The sequence below is a fragment of the Capricornis sumatraensis genome, chromosome 20, assembly GCF_032405125.1.
Source record: "Capricornis sumatraensis isolate serow.1 chromosome 20, serow.2, whole genome shotgun sequence".
Lineage (NCBI taxonomy): Eukaryota > Metazoa > Chordata > Mammalia > Artiodactyla > Bovidae > Capricornis > Capricornis sumatraensis.
The window spans coordinates 15925811-15941434 of record NC_091088.1 but is presented as its reverse complement, the minus strand read 5'-3'; the positions used below and the strand labels follow the sequence as shown (position 1 = coordinate 15941434).

The following is a 15624-nucleotide window of genomic DNA, read 5'->3' as shown; positions in this document are numbered from 1 at the left end:
AACTCTGCTCAATGTTTGTAATCACCTAAATGGGAAAAAAAAATTGGGAAAAGAATAGACGCATGTATATATATCACTGAAGCGCTTTGTGGTGCGCCTGAGACTAACATGACATTGTTAATCAACTACGCTCCAGTATAAAATAAAAATGTAAAAGAATGTTCTTATTCTTTTTGAGGCTGTTATAAAAGTAACACATGCTCATTGTAAGAAGTTCAAGCAATAGAAAGGTGCAATAAGTAAGAAATGAGAGTCTTGTCTTATTTGTCTTTGAATGAGAGTCTAGTCTTTGACCTGGGTGGCTGGGCAACTAAGAGGATGCTAGCTGCTATAGACCTTATGACTGTCTTATCTTTTCTATTATTAAACTACAGGCTGTAGATTTCTTAGTTTTCCCTGAACTTTGGCCGTTTTAAACCAACTTGTATATTAAAAAAAAAAACTTAAGTAGGATTTTTTTTTTTAAAATTTAGCACTTTGACTTTTTGCCAAGGAAAACAGTAAATATTATTCCAGTGGGAAAGCAAACCAAATCAAAACAAAAACAACTCTACCTCCTCACCCCCCACAAAACACACACCTGGAGAGATAAATGCCTTTGCCAAGGTCAACGGCTAGTGTGCAGCAATGTTGGGATCTGAACTGTGAGCCAAGGCCCTGCCCTTAACCTCCACACAAGCTCTGCCCAATTGCACATGTGGTCAGCATCACCGGGGAGTTAAAGGTATAGACTTCGGAGTGCAGAAGACTCGGGTTCTCTGTGAGCCCATTTCCTCCTCTGTTAGGTGGGACGATCCCAGTGGCCTTAGTGGTGGCTGTGAGGGTCAAGCGAGGCCTGACTCCAGTGTGCCAGTGTGTGCACACTGTGCGCTGCTGTGTGTGCCAGTGGCCACTGGGCCAGGCCCAGTGCGCTCTCTGGATGTGACCCACTGCGTCCCCCGGAGTGTTCTGGAAATGAAAGAGTGACGGGGAACAGATGGAGAAAATGAACAAGGCTAATGGAGGTTTTCTCACCACTCTCAATGCCTCAGTTATCATTTCCATATTTCTTCAACACAGAAGAAATGTATATATTACTCCTGAGAGTGATCTGCTTTAAAAACATCCGCCTTTCAGTTTGATAGTAATTTCCACTTCCACTTGGCAAGATGCTATCTGCTAAGACCCATCTGAAATGTGTCCTCTGCCTGCCTCCCACCGCCCCCCCCCCAACTGCTTTGAGTCCCCCGGCTAGAAGGGTTAGTCACTCCATCCTCTCGTCCTTGCTGGGCACACACATGGATGAAAATGCCCGTCAGCGGCGTATGGGCCCTCATAGGTCTGCCCCTTCCGCAGTTTCTCAAGGCCTTCATTTTCTCAATGTCAGGATGAGGTTCGAGTTGGCTGTGTTACTGCTTGCTGTACCTGGCTTTCTGCTCACCATTCACAGTGGGCGCCACAGTGACTTCTGTGAGTCACAGCAACCTGATGAAGTGGGTGTCATCCCTCTCTGAAGATGAGATAACCCAGACTCAGAGAGGCTTAGCCACTTGCCCAAAGCGGCACAGCTAAGAAGCAGCCGAGATGGAATGCAGCACGGGTGTGCCAGGTTCCAGGCACGGGAGCCTAACCAGGACACAGTGTGTCCATGCCCAGGACCAGGCACTGGCCGCTCCGCATTCCCTGGTGGGGTGGAGCGGCTGCCTTTTGGATGTTACTTCATTCTTTCTTTTTCGGTTGGAACATCAAGCAAATGGAAAACACGAAGAATGGTGACATTTGTTTCCCATCTTACAGGGTAACAAGTTCATGGTTGACCCAGGAGTGATTTGCGGTGCTTCAATCTATCTGAAATCATGAAAAATTTAAATGGACTGTACTTTGTTCCCTGATTACTTAACTCAGAGTTTAGATTATAAATAAAAGCTGAATTAAGTAATCTAGCGCGCCACGTTGGCTAAGAACGCCCTTTTATTCTCCTGTCTTTGTTTGCGGTCCTCCATTGCCACAGTTCTGCACTATAATCAGCATGCTGGCTTCTTGTGTAGGGAAGAGTTATACTGAATAAAAAGCTTACAGAGGCTGGTTGATTGGAAGCTGTCCCCCGAGAACAACGCCCAGTGGTTTAGGTCTGTACCTACCGCATTCCCAGTGAAAGCAAGAGCTTGAATGTTTTTACAGGATAATACCCCACTATTTTATTTTCTTTGAAAAATAACCAGGTCTGGGAGCTTGCCTGGTGGCTCTGTGAGAAAAAATCTGCCTGCTAACGTAGGAGACACAAGTTTGATGCCTGGTCCCGGAAGACCCCACGCGCTGAGGAGCCAGGACCCCGTGTGCCCCAGCTCTGGAGCCTGTGCTCGGGAGCTCGGGGGCTGCAACCACTGAGGCCCTCTCACCCTCTGGCCCACGCTCCACAACGAGAGAAGCCACTGCAACGAGAAGCCTGAGCGCCACAACCAGGGTAGCGCCTGCTCGCCGCAACTAGAGAAGAGCCCACGTAGCAGTAAGACCATGCACAGCCAAGACTGAGTCAATAAATAAGAAATTATGTACATATGAAAAAGCAACCAGGTCTCCACCGCCGTGCTGTTTAATTGCATGCCTGCTGGGCCCCTCGTCCTCCTCTGTTAGTTGATGGACTTTCTCTGTTGCCTCTTCCCACCGAGATGTTGGGGAGGTCTGCCTAGACCCCAGATCTCCTGGATGTCCCTCTTTCTGCGTCTACTCAGGTTTGCAGCCATGGTGAGGGCAGGGTGGGGTCATTCCACTTACTGAGAATTCCCGAGTGCTCAGTGATGTTTACCCTGAACCCACGGCCTCCAAACTCAGAGCTTGTGGAAGCCCTTCGAGGTAGCTGTGCCCCTCCCCAGCCCTGGAGGGTCTACCCCCGAGGGGACGAAAGCCCAGCGCTCATCACCCAGCCTGCCCTCCTACCTCCTGGCCGACGAACCCTTGAGACTGACTGGCCAGGCACTCTATGTACATTTCTGCATTTTCAAAGCTGTCTCTTTAATAACCTTTTGGCGCAAGAATACTGGTGTGCAAGACATTTTCTGTGCTTCTAGGCCTGAAAAATGCACATGCCTTATTAAATTGGAATTTCCAGGCAATTTGTCTGTGATGTGAACTTTGCTTGTTATAAGGAAAGAAAAATCAAATTAAAAAACAAGACTGCTTTCAGCCTGTGTGTAGCTTCACAGGAGCTGCTCGTGAGCTTGCCAAGGCTTGGCCTCTTCCAGGTATCAGTGTCAAAGACACAGGCCAGGCTGATTGGTAGATCAGGCCAGTGGGGAGGCGGGGCGGGGGGCATCTAACCAAGCTCCAGGCCTGCATCGTCCTAGGAAGCGGGCTTACTGTTGACAGGGCCCTGGCAGAGCAGGAAAGGAAGCTGCCAGGCCAGAGGACTTCCAAGCCAGAGGCCCAGCTCTCTGGGGGGCCTCAGCGCTGGTAGGAAAGAGAGAGAGACTTTGACAGGACCACTCTGCAGGCTTCCTGGGTTCACTTCCACTGGACTGAGAATGCACATTTATTCAGCATGGGATAGCAAAATCCTTGCTTTTATTTTAGACTTAAAAACATTACAAAGTAATTATCCTCAATGGCATCTGGTCCCATCACTTCATGGGAAATGGATGGGGAAACAGTAGAAACAGTGTCAGACTTTATTTTGTTGGGCTCCAAAATAACCGCAGATGGTGACTGCAGCCATGGAATTAAAAGACGCTTACTCCTGTGAAGGAAAGTTATGAGCAACTTAGATAGCCTATTAAAAAGTAGAGACATTACTTTGCCGACTAAGGTCCGTCTAGTCAAGGCTATGGTTTTTCCAGTGGTCATGTATGGATGTGAGAGTTAGACCATAAAGAAGACTGAGTGCCAAAGAATTGATGCTTTTGAACTGTGGTGTTGGAGAAGACTCTTGAGAGTCCCTTGGACTGCAAGGAGATCCAACCAGTCCATCCTAAAGGAGATCAGCCCTGGATGTTCTTTGGAAGGACTGATGCTGAAGCTGAAACTCCAATACTTTGGCCACCTGATGCAAAGAGTTGACTCATTGGAAAAGACTCTGATGTTGGGAGGGACTGGGAGCAGGAGGAGAAGGGAACGACAGAGGATGAGATGGCTGGACGTCATCACCGACTCGATGGACATGAGTTTCCCTGGCGTGCTGCAATTCATGGGGTCGCAAAAAGTCGGACATGACTGAGCAACTGAACTGAACTGAACTGAACTGAACTGACTTATCCTCCAATTAAAATAGATAAATTAGTTTAAAAATTTTGCAAAGTAATATAGCTCCTCACTTAATTCCAGCCCAATGGGCCCCCTACATTAAATGAAATATCTGCTTGGGTGATTCAAATCAACCATTTTATTTATAAACAGAACTGGAGAGAATTCCTGGCAGAAGGCAGAGAATTCCTGGCAGTGTTCTGGCGTAGCTCATATAGCTGTGGCTCTGAATACGTACTTCACGTCTCCTGACAAAGCACATGGAGGAGACTGGAGGACAGGTGGTCCCAGAGTCCAGGCTCAGGTACACAACACAGGCTGGCACAGGGTTCCTGGAGTGATGGGGATGGCGCTCTGTCCTGCTCCACAGGGATCAGGGCCCAGGAAGGCGATCTCAGTAATAGGAAGGATGTTCCCTGGATGGCGAGATGCCACAAAGGGAGAACGTGGACAGAAAGAGCTGCCCGGTGAGTGGCCTAGGCAGGACCTCTTAGAGTTGGGGAGATGGAGGTAGAGCTTGCCCAGCTTAGCGTGAGGCGATGACCTTCCACGAGGACAAGGGGAAGAGCTCCCGACACCTGTAGGCTCTTCCCTGGACTGCCCTCCCAGGCATCCAAGAGCCCCTGGTGGAGTCCTGAGGTCCTCCTGCATGAGGTGCTACCAGATTACAATTCTACCATCACACTCTCCTGGCAGTTGCCATCTTGCGATGGCACATGGACCAAAGCTTGGTCGGTTCCTTACAGACATTCTGACCCTTGTTGTTTGTTCAGTAGCTCATTCATGTCCGACTCTTTGTGACCCCTGTGGACTGCAGCACACCAGGCCTCCCTGTCCATCACCAACTCCCAGAGCTTGCTCAAACTCATGTCCATTGAGTCTGTGATGCCATCCAACCATCTCATCCTCTGTCACCCCCTTCTCCTTCCACCTTCAATCTTTCCCAGCATCCGGGTCTTTTCCAATGAGTCGACTCTTTGCATCAGGTGGCCCAAGTATTGGAGCACTGGCTTCAGCGTCATTACTTCCAATGAATATTCGGGACTGATCTCCTTTAGGATGGACTGGTTTGATCCCCTTGCAGTCCAAGGGAGTCTCAAGAGTCTTCTCCAACACCACAGTTCAAAAGCATCAATTCTTTGGCACTCAGTCTTCTTTATGGTCTAACTCTCACATCCATGCATGACCACTGGAAAAAATTTGACTAGACAGACTTTTGTCGGCAAAGTAATGTCTCTGCTTTTTAATATGCCGTCTAGTTTGGTCATAGCTTTTCTTCTAAGGAGCAAGTGTCTTTTAATTTCATGGCTGCAGTCACCATCTGCAGTGATTTTGGAGCCCAAGAAACTAGTCTGTTACTGTTTCCGTTGCTTCCCCATATATTTGCCATGAAGTGATGGGACCAGATGCCATGATTTTAGTTATTTGAATGTTGAGTTTTAAGCCAGCTTTTTCACTCTCCTGTTTTACTTTCACCAATAGACTCTTTTTTTTTTTAATTTTAATTTTAATTTTTTTTATTTTTTAATTTTTTTTTTTAAATTTTAAAATCTTTAATTCTTACATGTGTTCCCAAACATGAACCCCCCTCCCACCTCCCTCCCCATAACATCTCAGTGGGTCATCCCCATGCACCAACCCCAAGCATGCTGTATCCTGCGTCAGACATAGACTGGCGATTCAATTCTTACATGATAGTATACATGATAGAATGCCATTCTCCAAAATCATCCCACCCTCTCCCTCTCCCTCTGAGTCCAAAAGTCCGCTATACACAGCTGTGTCTTTTTTCCTGTCTTGCATATAGGGTCGTCATTGCCATCTTTCTAAATTCCATATATATGTGTTAGTATACTGTATTGGTGTTTTTCTTTCTGGCTTACTTCACTCTGTATAATCGGCTCCAGTTTCATCCATCTCATCAGAACTGATTCAAATGAATTCTTTTTAATGGCTGAGTAATACTCCACTGTGTATGTGTACCACAGCTTTCTTATCCATTCATCTGCTGATGGACATCTAGGTTGTTTCCATGTCCTGGCTATTATAAACTGTGCTGCAATGAACATTCGGGTACATGTGTCTCTTTCCATTCTGGTTTCCTCGGTATGTATGCCCAGCAGTGGGATTGCTGGGTCATAAGGTAGTTCTATTTGCAATTTTTTAAGGAATCTCCACACTGTTCTCCATAGTGGCTGTACTAGTTTGCATTCCCACCAACAGTGTAGGAGGGTTCCCTTTTCTCCACACCCTCTCCAGCATTTATTGCTTGCAGATTTTTGGATCGCAGCCATTCTGACTGGTGTGAAGTGGTACCTCATTGTGGTTTTGATTTGCATTTCTCTGATAATGAGACCAGTAGACTCTTTAGTTCCTCTTCACTTTCTGCCATAAAGGTGGTGTCATCTGCATATCTGAGGTTATTGATATTTCTTCCATCAATCTTGATTCCAGCTTGTGCTGGACTACCCTGATGATGAACAACGCACAGCCCACCCCAGGAGCTCCCTTCCCACCCTTCAGTGGACCCGGGTGGGCTTGCTGTGAGTCCACTATCTGCTCTGTCATAGGAAGCAGGTGGTGGACCATTAGCAAGTGTCTTCTGCGTGGACCACTGTGGTGCTTGACTCTTTGCTTCTGTCCTGCTTGCTACTGTCAGTTCTTCAAAGAGCAGCCAATTGAACATTCACCATTTTTCTTTTCCAGAAATGTTTCCTTATTTATTTTGGCTGTGCTGGGTCTTTGCTGCTGCACACAGGCTTTCTCAGTTGCAGCGAGCAGGGCCTTCTCTCTGGTGGCAGTGTTCAGGCTTCTCTTGTGAAGCACAGGCTCGAGGGCCCTCGGGCTTCACCAGTTGTGGGGCAAGGGCTCCGTTGCTCTGCGTCATGTGGAATCTTCCCAGACCAGGGGTTGAACCCCTGCCTCTTGCATTGCAAGGCAGATTCTTAATCACTGGATCACTAGGGAAGCCCCCAAATTCACCATTTTCAATTTGTATCTCATATGAGTGAGTTCCTGCTGAGAATCCTCCAATAACTTCCCACTGGGCACAGAATAAAATTCAAACTCCTGATCATGTCTTGCAGGCTTTGCCTAACTCTCTACCCTCCTTTCATCTGTCTCATTCGCCTGTGTGTCTGGTGCCTAGAAGAATGCCTGGCACACTCGGAGCAGGCACTCAGGGGTTGGATGGATGGATGAATGAATGAAAGAACAAGCCTTCTTCAACATGGTTTGACTGACCCAGGCCTGAGCTTCCACGACACTCTGGGAGACTTTAGGTGACCAACTTGAAATGAAGCAGCCTGTCTTTCTTTGGTTTCCAGGACAGAGGCTGGATTTCTTCCGGGCTCTGCAGGCATGTAGATGTGCTAGTCCAGGGTCCTGTGGCTCGTGAGAACCCCCCACCCCACCCGGCCCATGATTATCCAACTTTACTAACACTTATTAGCGTTAATAATAAGTAATACTTATTAGAAGGCCAAAAAGCAAAATAAAACCAAGTAGTCTTGGTGTTTCAGAGTGAGATGGATCAAGCCCCCAGTGGCGTGTGGCCACACTGGGGGCCTCTCCTCCCAGGGTGCAGCCTGCAGGTCGAGTTCCATGTCTGTTGGTCAAAGGGATGGCGTGGTGGTGTCTGTGCCAGGTGCCGTTTCCAGGCTGGGTTGTCTTGAAGAAACATGCTCCCTGGGAGAGCAAACCCGGACGTCAGAAGACCAGCAAGGCAAAGCTAATCCCCACTGCAGTTGTCCTCCGACTTTATTTTTCTTGGGTGATTAATTGACAGGTCACGCCTCTGCTCAGCACCTGAATGTTTCAGCTCAGCTCAGACCAAGTCGAGAAGAGGTGTGGGTGCTGTTGAGAAGTCGCTGAGCGAGGGTGTGGCAGAGACTGCAGCGGGATAGAAGGATGGCAGAGGCCGGCTCCATGCCTTGAGGGTCAGTGAGCACCACCTGGCAAGCCGCCACTCAGGAGATTCCTACCAGTGCCTGCTTAGGGGGCAGGCCTTCTCCCTCCGCTGGAGGCCAGGCGGCGAGTGATCCCAGACACTGCTTCTTACAGACGCTGGGCTGTGGGAGACCCACATGGTTCTGGGGAGGAGCTGAGAGGGTCTGGGCTTCACGCGGAGAGACCTGGCCCAGAGCACATTTCCACCTACCTTGGCCTGGCCTGCGGTCTAGAGGGGCTGTCCCCTAACAGGTGACTCTGTTGGCCCCCAGGAGGGAAGCCCTGGGCCCCTGATGCCCAGCCTGGGCACTGATGCCCTACATTTTTGGAAGACCTGCTAGGAGCCCAGAGGTCTGCTGGGGATGGGGGAGACTGTAGTGAGCAGAGCAGGAAGCTCCCGCCCCGAGGAAGACTTTCACCAAGGGGGTTCATCCCTGGACACTGCACTTGGCACACGACGGGGGGGAGTGCTCAGAGGAGGGGCTGTCTTCCTCCCTTCCCAAGTCCAGGGCTCTGTCTTGTGTCCATTGCAGGCCTTAGTCAAGGATGTGTGGGCAAATGAGCAAACACCAGTGTGTGAAAAGTGAATAGGAAGCAAATAGGTGCAGAATTCTGAGGAGTTGGTGTCCTGGGATTTGCAGGGTGTGTGAAGACGGCCGTGCACCTGGTCCATGACAGATGATGGGTAGTGCCCCAACGGGGTCAGCTGTGTGGAGTCACAGAGCTGCTGACAAGGGGTCGACACATCTTGGGCCTCTGAGCCTCCTACTGCCGGGAGCCGCCAGCTGTTTCCACGTTCGTGCCTTCCCAGATCTGAAGCCTATAGACCTCCACCCTATCTGCCTTCATTTTAGCCACTGGTTTCCACTGGGAACTTTGTCCCCAGCTCTCTGCTTGGCTGGCTCCTTGCTATTCTTCAGACCTGAGTTCAAATGTCACCTCCACCCTCCCAGCCCATTTCAGGGGCCTCTCCCAGGGGCTCCCCAGTCCATCACGCTGTTTCCTCTCCTACAGGCTGTATGTTGCACTCAGCTAACACGGTTAAGCATTGATTTACTTGCTCACTGCCCATCTCCCCGCTGGAATATAAGTTCTACAAGAGGACAAAGGCTAGTTAGGGCCCAGCTAGCGGTGCAAGTTTAGGAACTGTTTACTGAGTCAGTATGGATGCATTGAGGCAGAATATAGGAAGAGTAGTCAGCCCGCCTGAAACATTTACTTTGAGCCTTGTTTTATATCAAAAGCAATATTTACAATGGACATTTCTCAAGGGTCTGCTGCAGCATTTAAAATTGCCCATGACCCTCTGAGATAGTCCGTAGGAGACACTTCTACTCATTTTACACGTTTTCCTGTCTGAATTCTAGAAAATGAGAACTTAATGCTTTCTGGATGAATCAACCTCTTCTAAGCTGACTTCCCAAAAGAATCAAAGAAGGCCCAGGTAATTCTTTGCACTTGTTCTGATTGTTTGAATGTTTAAAAGAACATCACTAGTTTGCATTCCCACCAACAGTGTAAGAGGGTTCCCTTTTCTCCACACCCTGTTCAGCATTTATTGCTTGTAGACTTTTGGTTCGATGCAGGATACAGGATGCTTGAGGCTGGTGCACTGGGCTGACCCAGAGAGATGGTATGGGGAGGGAGGTGGGAGGGGGGTTCAGGATTGGGAACACGTGTACACCGTGGCAGATTCATGTTGATGTATGGCAAAACCAATACAGTATTGTCAAGTAAAATAAAGTAAAATTAAAAAAGAAAAAAAGTGAAAAAAATAAAAGAACATCACAAAAGCTTTTTGAGTCTGAACTTTTTCATCTAATTGTGATTAAAAGAACATCTTGGTTTAGCCAAGAAGGAAGCTTTGTCTCCAACCTTGCCAGTTCCCAAAACAACATTCTTAGAAGGAATGAAAATCCCTTAAAACTCTGTATCCTTTGATCTAGAAATTCCTTTGCCAACAATTTAGCCAAAAAACAGTAAGGGAGCAATTTCTAAAATTTGGGAATGCTGGGTTAATAAAATCAAAGCTTGCCCCTCCTTTGCAGGACTTCTCAGAGCCTTGAAAATATAGATTCACACTGTGGATATCCCAGAAAGGGTCTCAGAACAAAGCATTACTCAAACTTATTTGCCAGAGTTGCTCAGCTACAAGAATGTTTCTTCCATCACTGCTGAGCACAGAAAAATATGAAAAATACCAGGTAACTGTCTATCAAGGGGCTTCCCAGGGGGCAGTAGTGGCGAAGAACCCGGCCTCCAATGCAGGAGACATAAGAGATGCAGGTTCGATCCCTGGGCTGGGAGGAGCCCCTGGAGAAGGGAATGGCAGCCCACTCCAGTGTTCTTGCCTGGAGAATCCCATGGGCGGAGGAGGCTGGCGGGCTACAGTCCACAGGGTCGCAGAGTCGGACACGACTGAAGCGACTTAGCACACATGCACACAACTGTTTCTCAGAAGTGATTGGTTACCCAGACAACAAGGCACTGTGCAGGCCTTAAACGGTCAGAGAGACGCAGCCTAGCAGGATGACTGTATTCAAGAGATGCAGGTGGCGGTGAAAACCTCACCCACATGCTACAGAGGTTCATGTGCAGAACAGAGAATGCCCACAGGCTAACGCAGGAGGTGCTCACTGCCGCCTTCTCACAAACATCGGTACCAACTTTCCTCTGGAGTCCAAGGTCGGCTTCAAAACCCCTCTCCCCACCATACCCTGCCTGCCAAGCCCTTTATCACGCCGCTGGGCTCGTAATCCCCCTTGGAAGGGGATGTTAGTGGCAGCCACGTTAAGAATAATGGCAATGATGGTAACAGTGACAGAATAGAAGATAATAACACTTACTGAGCACTAACTTTGTGCCAGAAACTCCCTCAGTGCTTCACACAGGTCGACTCATATGACCCTCACTAATAGCTTCATGGGGGTTGGGATTACTGCCCCATTGTACAAATGGGGGCGCTGAGGCACAGAGAGGCTATGTGATTTACTCCAGGTCACACAGCTGGTAAGTGATAGATCCGCCCAGTCCCAGGCTCCACACTCTGGGCTGAGATGCCTCCCTGTCTGGCTTTGGCCTTAAGAGTAGTTGTGCCTGTGTCTGGCTAGCTGGATTTGCATCTTTCTTATTTTTTCATATCAGGATTTCTAAAACTTCTACCATGAGCCTATAATATTTTTGCAATAAACTCTTTTTTTTTCAATAAAAGCTAATAATATAAAGATGTCTTCCTTGACACCCCCATATCTTCATTTCCCTCTTGGCAAAGTCAGGGTCTCTCTCCTCTGTGCAACCTTACTGCTATAGAAGTATATTCTGTATGTGGTCTGTGTGTGTCTACAAAAATATATATGTATTAACTTCTATTAAACAGTGTACTAGGGGGTTTGAGCTTGGTACAATAAGGCTGGGAAATAAAAAGCATGTAGATTAGAGAGGAATAAGTAAAATTTCCTCCATGTGCAAATGACATAATCAGGTATAAAAATCTGAAGGAATTTAAAAAATTAATAATGTGGATGTTACTTTGGCATAGTTACAAAATGCCAGGTCAATACACAAAATTCACTTGTATTAATATGTACTAGCAAATAGTAATTGGAAATAAAATGTAAATAATACCATTTAAGGTAGTCTGACCTGTAAAATTCTCAACAAAATATATGCAAGACCTATATCCTGAAAACTAGAATACATTGCTAAGACAGATTAGACAAGTCCTAAATAAATGGATATGCCATGTTAATGCTTACAAAACTAAATACTGTGAATTTAGATGAATTCTCCCCAAAGTTATTTGTAGATTTAGTACAATCTTAATAAAAAATTTACAGTTTTTTGCATAAAATATTTATGTATGTATTATACATGATATGTAATACCATATATGGTGTATGGACACACATACAATGTATTAATTACATACATGTTAGGGTTTCCCTGACAGCTCAGTTGGTAAAGAATCCGCCTGCAATTCAGGAGACCCTGGTTTGATTCCTGGGTCAGGAAGATCCCCTCGAGAAGGGATAAGCTACCCACTCCAGTATTCTTGGGCTTCCCTTGTGGCTCAGCTGGTAAAGAATCTGCCTGCAATGCAGGAGACCTGGGTTCGATCCCTGGGTTGGGAAGATCCCCTGGAGAAGGGAAAGGCTACCTACTCCAGTATTCTGGCCTGGAGCATTCCATGGACTGTATAGTCCATGGGGTCACAAAGAGTTGGACATGATTGAGCAACTTTCACTTTCACTTTATGTATTGAATATCTGTGTTCCCTCACCTCTCCCCTAATTCACATGGTGAAGTCCTAACTCCCAGTGTGGCTGAATACGCCTTTAAGGACATAATAAAGGTTAACTGAGGTTGCAGGGTGGGGCCCTGGTCTGACGGGATTAGTGTTCTTATTAGAAGAAGGAGAGGCCTGAGTGCAACCCCTCTCCACTCTGTGCACAGATGGAGGAGAGGCCACACAAAGACACTGTGAGGAAGGGGCTGTCCTTCAGCCAGCAAAAGGGCTTTCACCAGAAACTGTGTCCGCCAGAACCTCGATCATGGACTTCCAGCTTCGGAAGTAAGCGTCTCCTGTCTTAGTCCCCCAGTCTGTAGTAGTCTGCTAGGAGCCCTAGCAAAGTGACAAAACACTAGACAGATATTAGGCTGGACCAAAAAGCTGCCTTTTTAGTGGTCAAAACCCATCAAATATCAGCAATTTCATATGGCCCAACCTAATCGCAAGTGTATATTCAATAAAATGACATGTCCTACCTGTGTGCTTCCCCCTAGTGGACACACTTCTTTGTGGTCTGGGAGACACATCTTGTTGATACGTGCTTTTTGCATCTCCCAGGGTGTCTGCTGGCCTTTGGTAAACACTGGTGACTGATGAGTAAATTACCCAGATGAACATTTTGAATTCCTGTTCCAACAGAAGCCTTAATATAGTTATATCAAGGCTACCTCTCTCATTAAAAAGAATTACCTTGCACTTATCAGCAGGAGCTATTGAACTGTTTGCCAAGACCTTTACTTCTCACTTCGTAGTAACACAAAATAAATGTGTCTTCACAACACACACACACACACACACACACACGTGCACATGCACATGCGCCACACAGGCCAGTGTCTTCCAACCCTTGAGTCACACCACTCACACACTGGCTTGCGGAGCCAGAAGGTGAGAGCGGATGGGCTGGGAGGCAGAGAGTGAGTAGTGTGTGGTTTCAGCGCCCACCTGATGTCCTGATCCCTCTTTTAAGGCACCAGGTCTGCTCCTGCCCATCCAGACTACAGCCCTGGGGCGTCTGTGCGTGTGATGCTGGGCCCCCGGTCTGAGAGGAGCTGGGGCCCTGGGTACCATCACAATTCTAAAAGCTTGTGCTGTGCAAGAAAAAATGAAAAGCACCTTCCCTTCAAATGTACGAGTCAAAATGGACAGTTAAACTAAACCTCTGAATCTCAGAAAGTGCCCCCAAACAAAAAAACCCAACCAACCAAACAAAAAAACCCCCAGTCAAATTGGCAGATTCAGGAAAAGGCTGCTGTCTCCCTAAATCGTGAGGCTTACTCCCTGGCTCTCTCACTGTGGACCACTGAGCCAGGCTGCTGGCTGGTCCCTTTGAGATGCCTGTCGTTCCAAACCTGGTCAGTCCTTGGGCCTCATGTCCCTATCACATGCTCTCTTGGAAAGCTATTCCAAGCCTTCCCAACCTTTGAACATAATTCTACCTTTCAGGGCTTCTAATGTCAATGTACTAACATTCTTGGCTTTTAAAATTTCCTACATTGACATTTTATTGTGAAGAATTGAGTATTTTTCCTTCTCGATATGGCAAGGTTGGAAGTTGGTTCCTTGAATGCCCACCACTACAATGGTAGTCTGCGGGGGAGACAGGCAGATCTGCAGTATAGTGAGTGGAAGAAAACGTAGAATCTGGGTGATGGGTGAATGAATGCTCACTGCAAAATTATTTCAACATTTCTGTGCATTTGAAACTTTCATAAAGTTTATGGCAATAAAGGATGAATGTGTCTTTTCTTGAGATAGTAGGCAGTTCTGTTCCCATATTCTTGTCTTTCTAAAAAGACCAAAAACCTAAGGAGGTCATATACTGTGTGACTTCATTCATATGAAATATCCAGTCTAGCCAAATCCATAGAGACCAAAAATAGATTAGTAGTAGGTGAGTAGAAAGATTAGTGGTTGCTATGGCAGAGGAGAGGCAGAATGGAGGTGATGGTTAAGGAGAATAGATTTCTTTCTGGGGTAAAGAAAATGTTCTAAAATTGATTGTGGAGATGGTTCCACAACTCTGTGAATATACTAAAACCCACTGAATCATATATTTTAAAACGGTAGATTGTGGGGTTTGTGAATTATGTCTCAATAAAGCTATTATATGCAAGAGAAATATCTTCAAGGAAGTGAGCTCGCCATGGTTTCCTAGGTGATTGAAGCACAGAAAAATGACATCCTTTTCATGAAGTGCTTCAGAATATTCTACTAATGAATTGCAGAGGACCTCCAAATAACAGGGTATTTTGATGCTCTTTCATTTTTGTCTGCTTGACATATGCTGCGTCAAACAAAGAACTCTCTAAGGCTCATCTATGGGATCTTTAGTCTCACTTGTAATGACTGTAGCAGAACGGGCCAAGGTAACTAGTTGCCTGGTGAATGAGTGAGCAAGCACCTTACTCTTTCCTTGGCTTTTTCTATCGACTCACGTCACTGTCTTTGAATGAAGGCTTCACTTAGTCTTAATCATGAAGGTTACAGCTGTTTCTTCACGCTATCAAGGATTCTCATTTCTCTCAAACCCAAACAGGAGACCAGGTCTTGTCACCAAGTTGGCCTGGTGACAACACTGCCAACTGGAGTTCTGGTTTCCCATCTAACAAAGGGCAGCTTCAAGGATGGTCTGGAAGCTTCTTTCTAACACTAGTAAGTTATGACAGTCTTTGCCCAAACAATAGCTATTCTGGGTGAGCAAAAAGTTGTAAATTCTTCCTGGTGGGCACATTCACACCGAAGTCCTGGGAGTTTCTTCCATGTGACAAGTGACATTTTACAAGACAGAGTAAACGCAGAGAGTGAAAAGGCAGTCATTAAAAGGTGAGAAAAATAAACAGCTGGCAAAGAATGCCTGTATAAATTGCTCACTCTGACTTCAGGGGGATAATTTTTTTAAAGAAAGATCATGAGAAGTAGATTTATGTCCCCAGATCCAATGCAAATGCAGGGTTTGCACAATAACCATTTATCAGTTCCCAAATATCTGATTTATGGCCCCTCAGCCCTACTTTGTATTCTGACGGGCTCAGAAAGTTAACTGACAACACGGAAAGAAATATCCTCCAACTCATTGCAGATGACGGGTTATAAATGAGCACAACTTGATTTTCTGCTTTGGAAAATTAGTGTTTTGAATCTCCCATTAGAAATTAGTTGTTAAAGCTGTG

General features: G+C 46.6%; 1 protein-coding gene across 1 annotated transcript in view; it reads right to left on the bottom strand.

Moving 5' to 3' along the window:
- Positions 1 to 15624, bottom strand: part of CDH13 (cadherin 13) — a 1023138-nt gene that overhangs the window by 30731 nt on the left and 976783 nt on the right. The window lies entirely within an intron of this gene.